Raw genomic sequence first — 13,993 nt, 5'->3', positions numbered from 1 at the left:
GACTTTTGAAAATTAATGAGGAAAGTGAATGCTACTTATAATTGTGTTTTATAAAGCTGTGATTGTAGCAGTTAGTAAAACTTTATTTGGTTTTATGTGGATCTGGAACAATGGGGAATGTTTTTTATTGTCAAATATATCAGGAGTTCATAAATACATTGAAATTTACAGCACAGTTGGGGGGCATTCGTCCCATCACATCCATGCTTGTCAAATATTGAACTATTTAGGCTGTTTATACTGTACGATTCTCTGTCATTAATCTTGTAGGTTATGGCTATTCAGTTGTTCAGGTGAGTATCTTTAAAATGTAATGAATGTTTCTCCCTGTACTTCTCTTTCAGACAGCACCAGATTCCCACAACTCTCTGGGCAACATAAATTCTAGCTCCTTCTCTGTCTTTATCTTGTCCTAGTACCATCCAGTATAGACATGGACAATGACTGCTATCATTAAAATGTTCTCTCATTACTGCTATTGTCAATTGCCCAGATTCATTCCCTGCACATTGCTAATGGGTTTTGTGGTAATAAATTCTCTTGAATGCGTTTAAAGAATTCTCTAGGCCAATTCTGCACCTTGAAATTTCCTGAAAGTGGCTTTGAATTAAAATTGGACGGGGAAGAAGGCCTTTGGCATGCTGGCCTTGATCAGTCAGGGAATTGATTATTGAAGAAAAGGAATAAGTGACGTTTCGGATTGAGACCCTACTTCAGACTGACGGTTAGGGGAAAAGGAAACGAGAGATATAGACGGTGATGTAGAGAGATATAGAACAAATGAATGAAAGATATGCAAAAAAGTAACAATGATAAAGAAACAGGCCATTGTTAGCTGTGGGCTAGGTGAAAACGAGTTATACAATGAAACTCGTGTATAAACCAGGACAATAGTGAAACAAGTACAATGACTAAGGTGGGGGAGAGACAGACAGAGACCAGATGCGCAAGGGTTACTTGAAGTTAGAGCAATCAATATTCATGCTGCTGGGTTGTAAGATGCCCAAGTGAAAATGAGGTGCTGTTCCTCCAGTTTGCATTTGGCCTCACTGACAATGGAGGAGGCCCACGACAGAAAGGTCAGTATGGGAATGGAAAGGGGGGTTAAAGTGTTTGGGAACCAGGAGATCACTTAGGCCCAGGCGGACTAGTCTACGTTTGGTCTCGCCGATATTTCGGAATCCACTGACTCTCAGTCTGAAGAAGGGTCTCGACCTGAAACATCGTGTATTCCTTTTCTCCAGAAATACAGTCTCACCCACTGAGTTACTCCAGCTTTCTGTGTCTATTTTTTGGTTTAAACCAGCATCTGCAGTTCCTGATTATTAGGACATTATGCTACAGTTGTACAAGATGTTGGTGAGGTAACACAGAGTATTGTGTTCAGTTTTGGTGACCCTGCTGTGAAAAAGTTGCCAGTAAGCGCGAAAGGATGCAGGGAAGATTTACGAAGATGTTGCCAAGGCTTGAGGGGCATTTGGACAGGTACATGAATCAGAAAGGTTTAGAGGGACATGGGCCAAATGCAGGCAAATGGGACCAGCTTAGAAGGGGTGTCTTGGCCAGCATGGGTGACTTGGGCAGAAGGGCCTGTTTCTGTGCTGTAGGGCACAATGATTCCATTCTGCAGTTTCCTCTGATCCTGTTTCAGTTAATGTTTGGCAAATGGACACCTCCTGTGATTGCCTGGTTATTTCTATACATCAGAAATGTAACCCTACATATGTTCTTACTTTTCACTTTTACTTTTTGGGGGCCTTTGCTGGGCCTCTCACTGCCTCGGCAAGGCCAGCAGCATAATCAAGGATGAGTTGCACCCTGGCCACTCCCTCTTCTCCCTTCTCCCATTGGGCAAAAGGTATAGAAGTGCGAAAACACACACCTCCAGATACAGGGACAGTTTCTTCACAGCTATTATCAGGCAACTGAATCATCCTACCACAACTAGAGAGTATTCCTGAACTACTATCTACCTCATTGGTGACCCTCGGACTATCTTTGATTGGACTTTACTGGCTTTACCTTGCACTAAACGATTCCCTTACCATATATCTATTCACTGTAAATGGCTCGATTGTAATCATGTATTGTCTTTCTGCTGATGGCTTAGCACACAACAAAAGCTTTTCACTGTACCTCGGTGCACGTGACAATAAACTAGACTGAACTGAACCAGGCTTCCAGCAAGATAGCTCAGCTCATTTGTTGCCCTGCCTAGCACATTGTCCCCACTGTCTGTCATAATAATTTCCTTTACCAATGTTTCCTCACATGCTTAACTGTCCTCTCTATCTCATATGAACATCTTGTAACATTGAGCTGTCCATCAGCCATGTTTCATAACAACCATGATATTCTACTGTCAAATGTGCTGTCTGCCCGTTGTGGATGCCTTCATTTCCTAAATTCCTTACATTCAATCATACGTACTGATGCAATTGGAGCCTGTTCTGTATTCCAAATTTTGTTTTACTCTGCCGTTTAAATTCATTCCTCTGTTTTTGGGTTCATTTACGGAGCCCTGATTTTCTGACTCCAATTATAGTTCTCTCCTTCCCAGACCTGCAGTAGTTCCCATCCCTTTGATAAGCCAGTTTAAACCTTCCATAATGGCACCAGTATCTCGCCCCACCCCACCCCACCCTCCTCCACCTCAGACATCCACTACCACCAAGCTAATGTTGAATTCTATTGCCTAGTTCACTATGGAGCCCATGTGTTCTAACCTTCTGGAGAAGCCTATCATGTGGGGTCTTTGCAAAGGCCTTGCTAAAGTGCATGTCAGCAGCATTTACTGCCCTTTGGTAACCTCCAACAAACTCAGTCAATTTCTCTAGCAGTTTGCCACAAGAAGGAAATGAGTTGGTGAGGAGCAAGACATAATTTAAAACGAGGGAAATTAAATATGCTCCTATGACCTTTAGAGGAAAAAAAACTCTGTTTCTGTATACTCTCTTAGTGAATCTGTGCCGTACTTTCGTTTTCCACCCAACCAATTAGGATGGCCATTGTATTAGTTGATCTTTTTTTGCACAGTAAACCGACCAGTCTTTTGTGACCTCCAATGTGGGCTTTAAAGATTGCTTAGTCAGAGGGAAAAGGGCACACCCGCATGTAACTTGCAGAGGACAACATTTTTGATCGATGTTGTCAGATGTTGCTGAAGATCTGCTGAGGCTTGGTAAACACTAAATAGCTGACACGTGAATCATCTCACTGACTTTTAATCCTTGGCATTAACAATACTGTCTATTTCATTGTGTTTGATTTACATGAGATGATTTCTGTTCTCTGTGGCAAGAATCTTTTTATTGTAAAGTGTTGATCAGGAACTCTCCAAATTATGTTTGGCACCAATTCACTACCTCTGCTTTTAATGCCGAAGTTGTACAAGGTAGGAACGTTTTGGAGATTGTGCAGCTTATATTTATTTGGAGGGTCATTTCACTTGAGCTCCCTTTAGCCAATATCATAAATTGAAGATGACTTCGATGTTGTAGGGACTGAACAGAATCTACAATACAATACAATACAATACAATATATCTTTACTGTCATTGTACCCAGGGGTACAACGAGATTGGGAATGCGCCTCCCATACGATGCAATAATTTAAGTAATTTAGACAGCAGCAACCCAACGAAATGAAACAGTTGTAACAGTTTTGGACAGGGTAAAGTGCAAGTTGATCTATGCGTTGTGGCCATCCGGCTCAGCAGGACCGGTTCATAGCAGCTATGGCCCTGGGGATGAAGCTGTTCCTGAGTCTGGAGGTGCGGGCGTAGAAGGCCTTGTATCGTCTGCCCGATGGAAGGAGTTCGAACAGACTGTTGCAGGGGTGTGAAGAGTCTTTGTGGATGCTGGTGGCTTTTCTGAGGCATCGTGTGTTGTAGATGCCCTCTAAGTCTGGTAGCTGTGTTCCGATGGCCCTCTGAGCTCTATGGACTACCCGCTGTAGAGCTTTCCTTTCTGCCTCCGTGCAGCTGAGGTACCACACAGGGATGCCATGCGTTAGGATGCTCTCGATGGTGCAGCGGTAGAAGGTCGTCAGCAGCTGTTGGGGTAGACCAGACTTTTTCAGTGTTCTTAAGTAGAACAGTCTTTGTTGTGCCTTCTTGACCAGCGCAGCAGTGTTATTGGACCATGTTAGGTCCTCCGAAATGTGAGTGCCCAGAAACTTGAAGCTGGACACTCTCTCCACACTGTCCCCGTTGATAGAGATCGGGGCATATTCCCCGTTATGTGACCTACGGAAGTTGATGATCAGCTCCTTGGTCTTGGTGGTATTTAGGGACAGGTTGTTATCTGAGCACCAGTCCGCCAGGTTCTGCACCTCTGCTCTATAGTTTGTTTCATCCCCGTTGGTGATCAGCCCGATCACCGTTGTGTCATCTGCAAACTTGACAATGGTGTTGGTGTCGAATGCAGGAACACAGTCGTGTGTGAAGAGGGAGTAGAGCATGGGGCTCAGAACACAGCCCTGTGGTGTGCCGGTACTCAGGGTGATAGTGGAGGACAGGTGCGGGCCCATTCTCACTGCCTGCGGTCGTTCCAGCAGGAAGTCCAGGATCCAGTCACATAATGACGAGCTGAGGCCTAGCTGGTGGAGTTTGGTGATGAGCTTGGTGGGGATGACCCACCTATCTAACCCAATCTATTGCAATTTCTGTCTCACTAGTGTTTCGTATTACATTGAATTATTGACTTCCTAGTTCTGACGAGATTAAAAACAATGCTAATCAACACTGAAACAGACTAGGGGGGAACTAGATGGCCCAAACGGCCTAAAAAATACCCACATTTCAGTTTGTGCCGTTAAAATGAACTCCATCGATTCTTCCTACCACGGGGTGTATGAAAATTGTTTTTCTTTGAGATGTTTGATTAATTTATTGGTGCTGTTAGTTTATGCAAAATTTTAAAGGGCAGAGGTTTAGAGGATGTTTCCCCTTGTTGGAGAATCTAGAAGTAAGAGTCCCGGTTTCAAAGAAGGAGTCACTCAGTTGAGTTAAGATCAGGAGGAATTTCTTTGTATCTCTTTGAATTTTTCAAGGCCACTGAATATATGCAAGGTCAAATGAACAGACTTTTGGTATGCAGACGACTTAAGAGTCACGGGGAAAAGGCAGGAAAGTGGTGTTAAGTTCAAGCTTAGATCAGCCATGATTTTATTGAAAGACCAAGCAGGTTGAGGAGCCATATGGTGTGATGGTATTATTTATACTCTTAGTTCTTATGTCTTTACATTTTCCTCAAACCCAAGTTCTGTCTTTGACTTTATATTAAAAGGATAATTTTATTTCAACAAGCTCTTGTGTGTTTAAAAAGTCTTTCTGTTGTCTAATTTTTGGGGCAAAGCAGGGAAAGGAAAGAAAATATTTTGAACCTTGTCAGCATTATTGCTCTCCGTGGAACAAACCATTGCATTAAGGCGTTTCGATCCATCTTAAAAAAATGACAGTGGTTAGTAATTGTGGGTTGAGGTTTGTATGAGTTGTGGATTTATTGGCTAGGGCAGACATTCAATTTCCTTCCGGTTCTGCGCCAGAAGGTAAACGTTTCTGTTAAACGACCCGATTTGCCCCAACTCAATAATAGGACCATTGAAAAGAAAATGTGATTTAATGCGCCAACTATATCAGGTGTTTGGACTGCTCTCTTTCTTTGAAGAGGGCAGAGACTCTACAGCTATTACTCAGTACATTCACTCTTGACTGTAATTGAATCTACTTAAGAATTCACATCCATCTTAATCACGTTAAGTGTTTATTTGTTAATTTTTATGAAGACCAAGGGTGTACATATGTACTTCGGGCTGCATTGCCACATTCCAGATGATGAGTGATGAGTGTTTTACACTTTCAGCATCACAGGCATCCGAGCAATGATGTAGGACTTGGACACAGTTAAACATAAGCAGATAGACGCAGATGTAGAGGAAGGGTCTCGACTCAAAACGTCACCCATTCCTTCTCTTCAGAGATGCTGCCAGTCCCACTGAGTTACTCCAGCATTTCGTGTCTATCTTCAGCAGATGTAGACCGTTTAGTCTCTCATGCCTGTTTCCCCATTCAATAAGATTGTGACATATTTTACCTTGGTACCTCTTTCCGACAGTATAACAGTATACTCTTATCCATTGCTTCTCTTAACAATAAAAGTCTATTGATTTCTGCCTTGAATGTACTCCATAACTGAACCTCTGCAGTCCTCTTGAGTAATTAGTTCCAATATGAACCCCCCCACGGGTGAAGGAATGTCTTTTGCTCTCAAATCTGAATAACCAACCTCTTATTTTGAGATACAAGAGACTACACCTACTGGAATCATGAGCAAAAAGCAAACTGGAGGAATTCAGCAGGCTAGGCAGCATCTGCGGAGGGAAATGGAAGAAGATTAAGATTGGAGAAGGGTCCTGACCTGAAGCACTGTCTATCTAATTCCATCCACGTATGCTCCTTGGCCCGCTGAGTTAATCCAGATGTTTGCCTTTACTCTTCTTTTGAGTCTCTGAACCCTGATGCTCGACATTACATCTTCCGCACAGGCCACACTGCCACCAAGTTTAGAGCCATGAGCAAACTGAAATAAATTTCACTTGGGGCCCATGTAATCTGCTCCAGGTCTCCTTAGTCCAAACATAGACCAAAGAGCTAAATACCAGAGGTCAAGTGAGAGCAACTGCTCTTGATGTCAAAGCAGCATTTGACTGGGTGTGGAATCAAGCATCCTGGTAAGTTAGGCATCAAAGGAGGGAACAAGATTTAGATATAAGTGGATGTGGAGAGGATGTTTCCAATAGTGAGAGAGCCTAAGACCAGTGGTCATAGCCTCATGAATAAAAGGATGTTCCTTTCGTGGGGAGATGAGGAAGAATGTCTTTGGCGAGAGAGAGGCCAATCTGTGGAATTCATTGCCACAGAGGCTGTGGAGGCCAAGTAATGGATATTTTTAAGGCAAAGATGGATAGTTTCTTAATTAGTACGGGGTGTCAAGGGTTATGGGGAGAAGGCAGGAGAATGGGATTGAGAGGGAGAGACAAATCAACCATGAATGAATGACAGAGTAGACTTGATGGACCGAATGGCCTAATTCTGCCCCTATCACTTATGAACATAAATTCAATTGCTTGAAGAAGATAATTGTGATTCCAGTTCTCAGAACATCTGAATTTCACTGTGGGAATGTGAGAATTCTAGCTAGTGTCCAAAGCTAAATTAGTCTTTAGCTGCTTCATCAACAAACTTACTGCTACAATGGGGTTAGAAGTGGAGATATTTGCTTGTAATTGTACAATGTTGAATTCCATTACAATTCCTCAAAAAAAAGAAGCAGTTGCAGCAAGATATGGACAACATTCAATTATGGACTGAAGTGACAGACCTGGAGTAGGTTTTCTGTCTTCCAATAATGTTATGGATGATCTGATTGTAATCTTAAGTAACATTGTCAAAAGTGCTCGGCATGAACGATTTCCAACAAGAAAGAATCTAACTGCTAGAGTTGCTATTTCTGAACCACCCGTCATGTTGCCTCTCACCCACCCTTAACTTTAATTTCCCCAACCACAAGAGCACAATGGTCGCACTGTGAGAGGGGAAAGATTTAAGAAGATTTTTTCCACACAGAGGGTGGTGGGTATACAGAATGAGCTGCCAGAGGAGGTAGTTGAGGCAGATACTATAACAATATTTTAATGACATTTGGACACGTACAGAGATAGGAAAGTTCCGAGAGATATGGCCAAACACGGGCAGGTGGAACTAGTGCAAATGAGACATAGAAACCCCCCCCCCCCAAAAACATAGAAACATAGAAAATAGGTGCAGGAGTAGGCCATTCGGCCCTTCGAGCCTGCACCGCCATTCAATATGATCATGGCTGATCATCCAGCTCAGTAACCTGTACCTGCCTTCTCTCCATACCCCCTGATCCCTTTAGCCACAAGGGCCACATCTAACTCCCTCTTAAATATAGCCAATGAACTGGCCTCAACTACCTTCTGTGGCAGAGAATTCCACAGATTCACCACTCTCTGTGTGAAGAAATGTTTTCTCATCTCGGTTCTAAAAGACTTCCCTCTTATCCTTAAGCTGTGACTCCTGGTTCTGGACTTCCCCAACGTCGGGAACAATCTTCCCGCATCTAGCCTCTCCAATCCCTTAAGAATTTTATATGTTTCTATAAGATCCCCAATTTGATATCTTTCTATAAGATCCCCAATTTGATATGTTTCTATAAGATCTCTTGTTCGGCATGGGAAAAGGGCCTGTTTCTATGCTGTTCGACTGGGACTCTATATAATAAACAGTCACTCACCCAGCTACTCTGATAGCACCTTCTATACCCGTGACTTCCACCAGAAAGGAGGACAAGAGAAACAGGTGCATGGGAACACCATCACCTCCAGGCTATGCATTAGGAAATAAATCCAAATAAATGCATTCGGAAATAAGTCCTTTGTTGTCTCTTGGTCTAAATCCTGGAAGCTGCTCCTCATCGGCACTGTAGGAATGCAGTTGGTTGAAGGACTGTGGCTGTTGATGAAGGTGGATCCCCATCACCTTCTCAAGGGAAGTTAGGGCTGACATTGCTAATAATGCCCCTATCTCCCCAAAAATGATTAAATAAAAATAATCTCTTGTCACAGTCTACCAGACTGTAAATGATCTGTTTATTTTTATTTGCTGATTTATCCACATTGAAAGTCTTCAATCCATGCTGCTATACAACCTCCAATCTCATATGATTTAATTTTATTTAATAACATCACAGTTGAAAGCTATATATCCACCAGTTCCCCATTGACTTTTCTATTGTCACCTATATATTGTTACCTATTTTTGTATCATCTACAAACTTTGCCACAAACCCTTCAATCCCATCGTCCAAATCATTGGATCTAGTCTTATGGGATCTCATCATTTGGTCCAATCTTTTAAAGAGAGGTCTGCACTAATTAGTACAATTTAGCTTTGAAACACGGGTAATGGAGTTATATATGAAATTCAATGGTTCGATGGTCCTTTATTGTCACGTGTACCATTTAAGGTACAGTGAAATTTAATTTACCATACAGTTAAACCAGAACAAAAGCAACAAGACACACAACTACATAAAAGTTAACGTAAACATCCACCACAGTGACTCCCCCACATTCCTCACTGCGATGGAAGGCAATAAAATCTTATCTTCTTTCCTCCTTATTCTCACACGGACGGGACAATCGAACCATCCGCAGTCGAGGCGATCGAAATTCCCGCGTCGGGGCGATCGAAGCTCCCGCGATCAGGGCATTTGAAGCTCCTGTGGCCTGGAGCTCCCGAAGTCGGTCCCTAACCAAGAGACTGAGAGGTCCACAGGCTCGTGTGGTTGGAGCTCCCAACGTCGATCCCCAGCAAGAGGCCACCAGCTCCTCGACGGAGATATGATACGGAGAGAAATCGCATCTGTCGAGGAAAGAGATATAACAAAATTCCCACAAATCCCCCCCCCCCCCCCCCCACATCATTCAAAGCTAAAGATACACTAAAACATCCATTCAACAACATATTAAAGACAACAAAGAAAGAAAAGAACGTGACAGACTGTTGGCGAGGCTGCCATTGTACGGCGCCACCCATGTCTTACATGTGTAGGAACTGCAGATGCTGGTTTAGACAATAGACAATAGACAATAGGTGCAGGAGTAGGCCATTCAGCCCTTCGAGCCAGCACCGCCATTCAATGCGATCATGGCTGATCACTCTCAATCAGTACCCCGTTCCTGCCTTCTCCCCATACCCCCTCACTCCGCTATCCTTAAGAGCTCTATCCAGCTCTCTCTTGAAAGCATCCAACGAACTGGCCTCCACTGCCTTCTGAGGCAGAGAATTCCACACCTTCACCACTCTCTGACTGAAAAAGTTCTTCCTCATCTCCGTTCTAAATGGCCTACGCCTTATTCTTAAACTGTGGCCCCTTGTTCTGGACTCCCCCAACATTGGGAACATGTTTCCTGCCTCTAATGTGTCCAATCCCCTAATTATCTTATATGTTTACATCAAAGATAGACACAAAATGCTGGAGTAACTCACTGGGACAGGCAGCAGCTCTGGATAGAAGGAATGGGTGACCTTTCGGGTCTGAAGAAGGGTCTCGAACCAAAATTATCACGCCTTCCTTCTATCCAGAGTTGCTGCCTGTCTCGCTGACTTATACCAGCAATTTATGAAAATTTACACGCTCGTTCATAGATGCTGATTTCCTTCAAATTAATTTGTTTTAACCACTTTTAAGTCCTTTGCTGAAGGTTCACTCAGAGACCATGAAATGGAATGAAAATATAGTCACTTAAAGCTTTCATGGAATAGCAGAGCTTCAAAATTCATCTCTGACAGTCTTGGGACAGGGAAAATAAGTTGGTAGGTTTTTTCTCTTGTGTGAGAAGCTTCAATAAACCTGAATCTACACCAGAACAAATGACCGTGGCATTGATTTCCTGTCTGACTTCATTATATAACATCAAAGGCTCTGCGGAAGCTTAGGTTAAATAAACAATAAAGCAATAGTTGCTGTTCTTTCGTGAAAGAAAGGTTGTTGCGAGAAAGGTTTTTTAACGTGAGCCTGATCAAGTATCACTCAAGTTTTAATAGCTGGCAGAGAAGGTGTCTATTTATCTTTATGGTTTCAGCTGTTTCTGTTTGCTATTATCGCAACTTTTAGAATCCACGAATAATTTGTATCAGACAGAATGAAGTGCCGACACGTTTCTTTATGTTCTCTGTACCGTGATCGCAATCCGTGCACAAAACCAATTCTAGACCTTTCACTTTTTTTCAGCTTTAATCTCAATCCTTTCTTCTGCTGTATTTACGTATGTACATAGAAACATAGACACTAAGTGCAGAAGTAGGCCATTCGGCCCTTAGAGCCAGCACCGCCAATCAATATGATCCTGGCCGATCATCCTAAATCGGTACCCCATTCCTGCTTTCTCCCCATATCCCTTGATTCCGTTAGCCCTAAGAGCTATATCTAACTCTCTCTTGAAAGCTTCCAGTGAATCATCAATCATACATCAGTGAATATATGTAATTATATTTAACCATTTGGCCTTTCTGAAGAAGGGTTTCGACACGAAACGTCACCCATTCCTTCCCTCCAGAGATGCTGCCTGTCCCGCTGAGTTGCTTCAGCATTTTGTGTCTATCTTCGATTTAAACCAGCATCTGCAGTTCTTTCCTACACATCTTATTATTGTGAACCATTCAGTGATTAAGGCTTGGTATAAATAACTTTTCTTGCTAAAAGTATGGCATTGGGTGATGAAGCAATTGATTCATACTGCTGCAGTTGATTGCCGGCCATACTGATTCAGGCAGTACAATTAGCTTGGATCAGAGGAGAGTAAATCATTTTATTCGGGTCAATAATATCATTCTGCAAATTCTAAACTCTCTCTGGAAGGAGCTAATTTTTTTGCAGCTGGGGATTTGGCCCAAACTGCGGTTGTATATATTGGTCTGCTTCCAAATGACAAAATGGAAAGCCTTATTCAGAGATGCTTGTGTTAAAAATCTCATCATCAGAACAACTGCAAGCAACAGCAGGAATGAAATGGTCCTTCCTGAAGGCGGAGTAGGATGATTTATCTATAATAAACTCTGGGAGTCTGGAGACTTGTAATGGATGTTTCTGTCCAGCTTGTCCCTGAGATGGAGACTGAGACATCTATAAAGGGAAGCAAAGAGTCAGAGAGATACACCACGTGAAGGTGAGAGCAGGGTAGAAAATGGCAACAAAAATGATGCATTTTCTGTATGAGTCGAGGTGCAAGACCATTTATCCGATGTGAAAAAGAGAGGAAAGGGTCTTTGACCTGAATCATTCACTGTTTCTAGCTCCACTGCTGCTACCAGCATGCTGAGTGTTTCCAGCATCTACAGTTTTTTTAATTTTCAGTGTATAATATATTGCAACTACCTTTGCCTTGTAGGATTCCACTGCTTTAGAAGCTACAAAGGTTGTTTGATACAAATGTTGGGCGAATCTTGTGAGCTTTTTAATTGTTTATATACATCTTTAGGAGAAATTAGAAAGTCAATTAATGCCTGGTAGCAATCTGTAAGAATGAATATGTGTAGGAAGGAACTGCAGACGCTGGTTTGAACCAAAGATAGACTCAAAATGCTGAAGTAACTCAGCGGGTTAGGCATCATCTTTGCAGAAACGAAATAGGCGACATTTCATGTCGAGTCCCTGTAGACACAAAAAAGTCTGAAGATGGGTTTCGACCCGAAACATCACCTATTCCTTTTCTACAGAGATGATGTCTGACCCGCTGAGTTACCATAAGAATTAATAAATCGCTCCAAATTAGTGATAGTTAAATACAGACATTCCAAGATTATTGTAACCATGATAGGTATTGGTCTTAAAACCATCTGTGGATGGTGAAATTGGCCTTGAGGTGGGATATTATGTATTAGCTGAATGTCATCTTGTAAATAAACTTAATGCATAATATTTCAAGTCAGAATGTCTCACACATGTATCACTTAAGCAGTGAAACAATAATTATGTGCACAAATTTATTTTCAACATGTGCATCATTCAGTGAATGGAGTCGATAAATGTCAAGTTCATTATTAAAATGGTTTCATTCTTGTGTCTCTGTGGCATTGGAAGTGGGAAAAAGTTTGAAGTTGTTATCACATTATGTGTTGACACTTGTTGTTAACGTGCTCCTGGAGAGGAGCTGGTTGCCTGTCAGTCACTTTGATCACACCAAATAATATGAGCAAAGGAATTACCTTGAATGTGTTTTGCACTTCCTGAAGGTGCCACATGGGTTCCAGAACCAAAGGTCACAGTTTAATCCAGAACTAGGGGTCACAGTTTAAGAATAAGGGGTAAGTCATTTAGGACTGAGATGAGGAAAAACTTTCACCCAGAGATTTTTTTTAGATTTAGAGATACAGCGCAGAAACAGGCCCACCGGGTCCATGCCGCCCAGCAATCCCCGCACATTAACACTATCCTACACACACTAGGGACAATTTTTACATTTACCCAGCCAATTAACCTACATACCTGTACGTCTTTGGAGTGTGGGAGGAAACCGAAGATCTCGGAGAAAACCCACGCAGGTCACGGGGAGAACGTACAATCTCCGTACAGACGGCGCCCGTAGTCAGGATCGAACCTGAATCTCCGGCGCTGCATTCGCTGTAAGGCAGCAACTCTACCGCTGCGCTACCGTGCCGCCCGAGAGTTGTGAATCTGTAGAATTCTCTGCTACAGAAGGCAGTGGAGGCCAATTTACTGGATGTTTTCAAGAGAGAGTTAAGATATAGCTGTTAGGGCTAACGGAATCAAGTGATATGGGAGAAAGCAGGAATGGGGTTCTGATTTTGGATGACCAGCCATGATCATATTGAAGGGCTAAATGGCCTGCTCCTGCAACTATTTTCTATGATATGTGGTAGATTCTAACTGAAAACTACGTGTCTGGCAAGTTCAAATGGATTAAATAATTAAAATAAAGATTCTTGCTTTTTATTCAAAATAAGTACTTATTTGCAAAGTTATTCCTGGAGCAGGCTTTATAGTAAGTGAGGAATCAAAGGTGCTTTTTTCCAATTGGGAATGCTAAGAATTGGGGCGTGGGTTTGGTGGGGAGGTAGGATGCTGTAGAGAGTGATAAGAGAAGACGCACCCGAGAAGAGCTGATGCTCTCTCTGGTAAAATCAATTCGTACTTCACGTCCCTGTTGCTCAAGAAAGTGCAGGTGCTGCAATCTTGAGCAAAATCAAAAACACATGAGGTCAGATTGGAACATAAAGTGCTAGAATAACTTAGTGGATCAGGCAGCATCTCTGAAAGACACAGGCAAAGTTTCGGCTTGGGTACCTTCTTCACACTCTTCAGAGTTGTCGTCCATAAATGCTGCCTGATCCACTGAGTCACTCACTCCAGCACTTTGTGTTACACACAAGATTACAGCATCTGCT

The 13,993-nt window shown here is 42.5% G+C and overlaps 1 protein-coding gene across 3 annotated transcripts in view; it reads left to right on the top strand.

The window, feature by feature from the left end:
* LOC144603091 (sickle tail protein homolog) overlaps nt 1-13,993 on the top strand; it is a 514,507-nt gene that overhangs the window by 352,524 nt on the left and 147,990 nt on the right. The window lies entirely within an intron of this gene.

Source organism: Rhinoraja longicauda, chromosome 2 (genome assembly GCF_053455715.1).
Source record: "Rhinoraja longicauda isolate Sanriku21f chromosome 2, sRhiLon1.1, whole genome shotgun sequence".
Lineage (NCBI taxonomy): Eukaryota > Metazoa > Chordata > Chondrichthyes > Rajiformes > Arhynchobatidae > Rhinoraja > Rhinoraja longicauda.
Note: the sequence above shows the minus strand (reverse complement) of the source record. Positions and strands in the feature narration are given on the sequence as shown.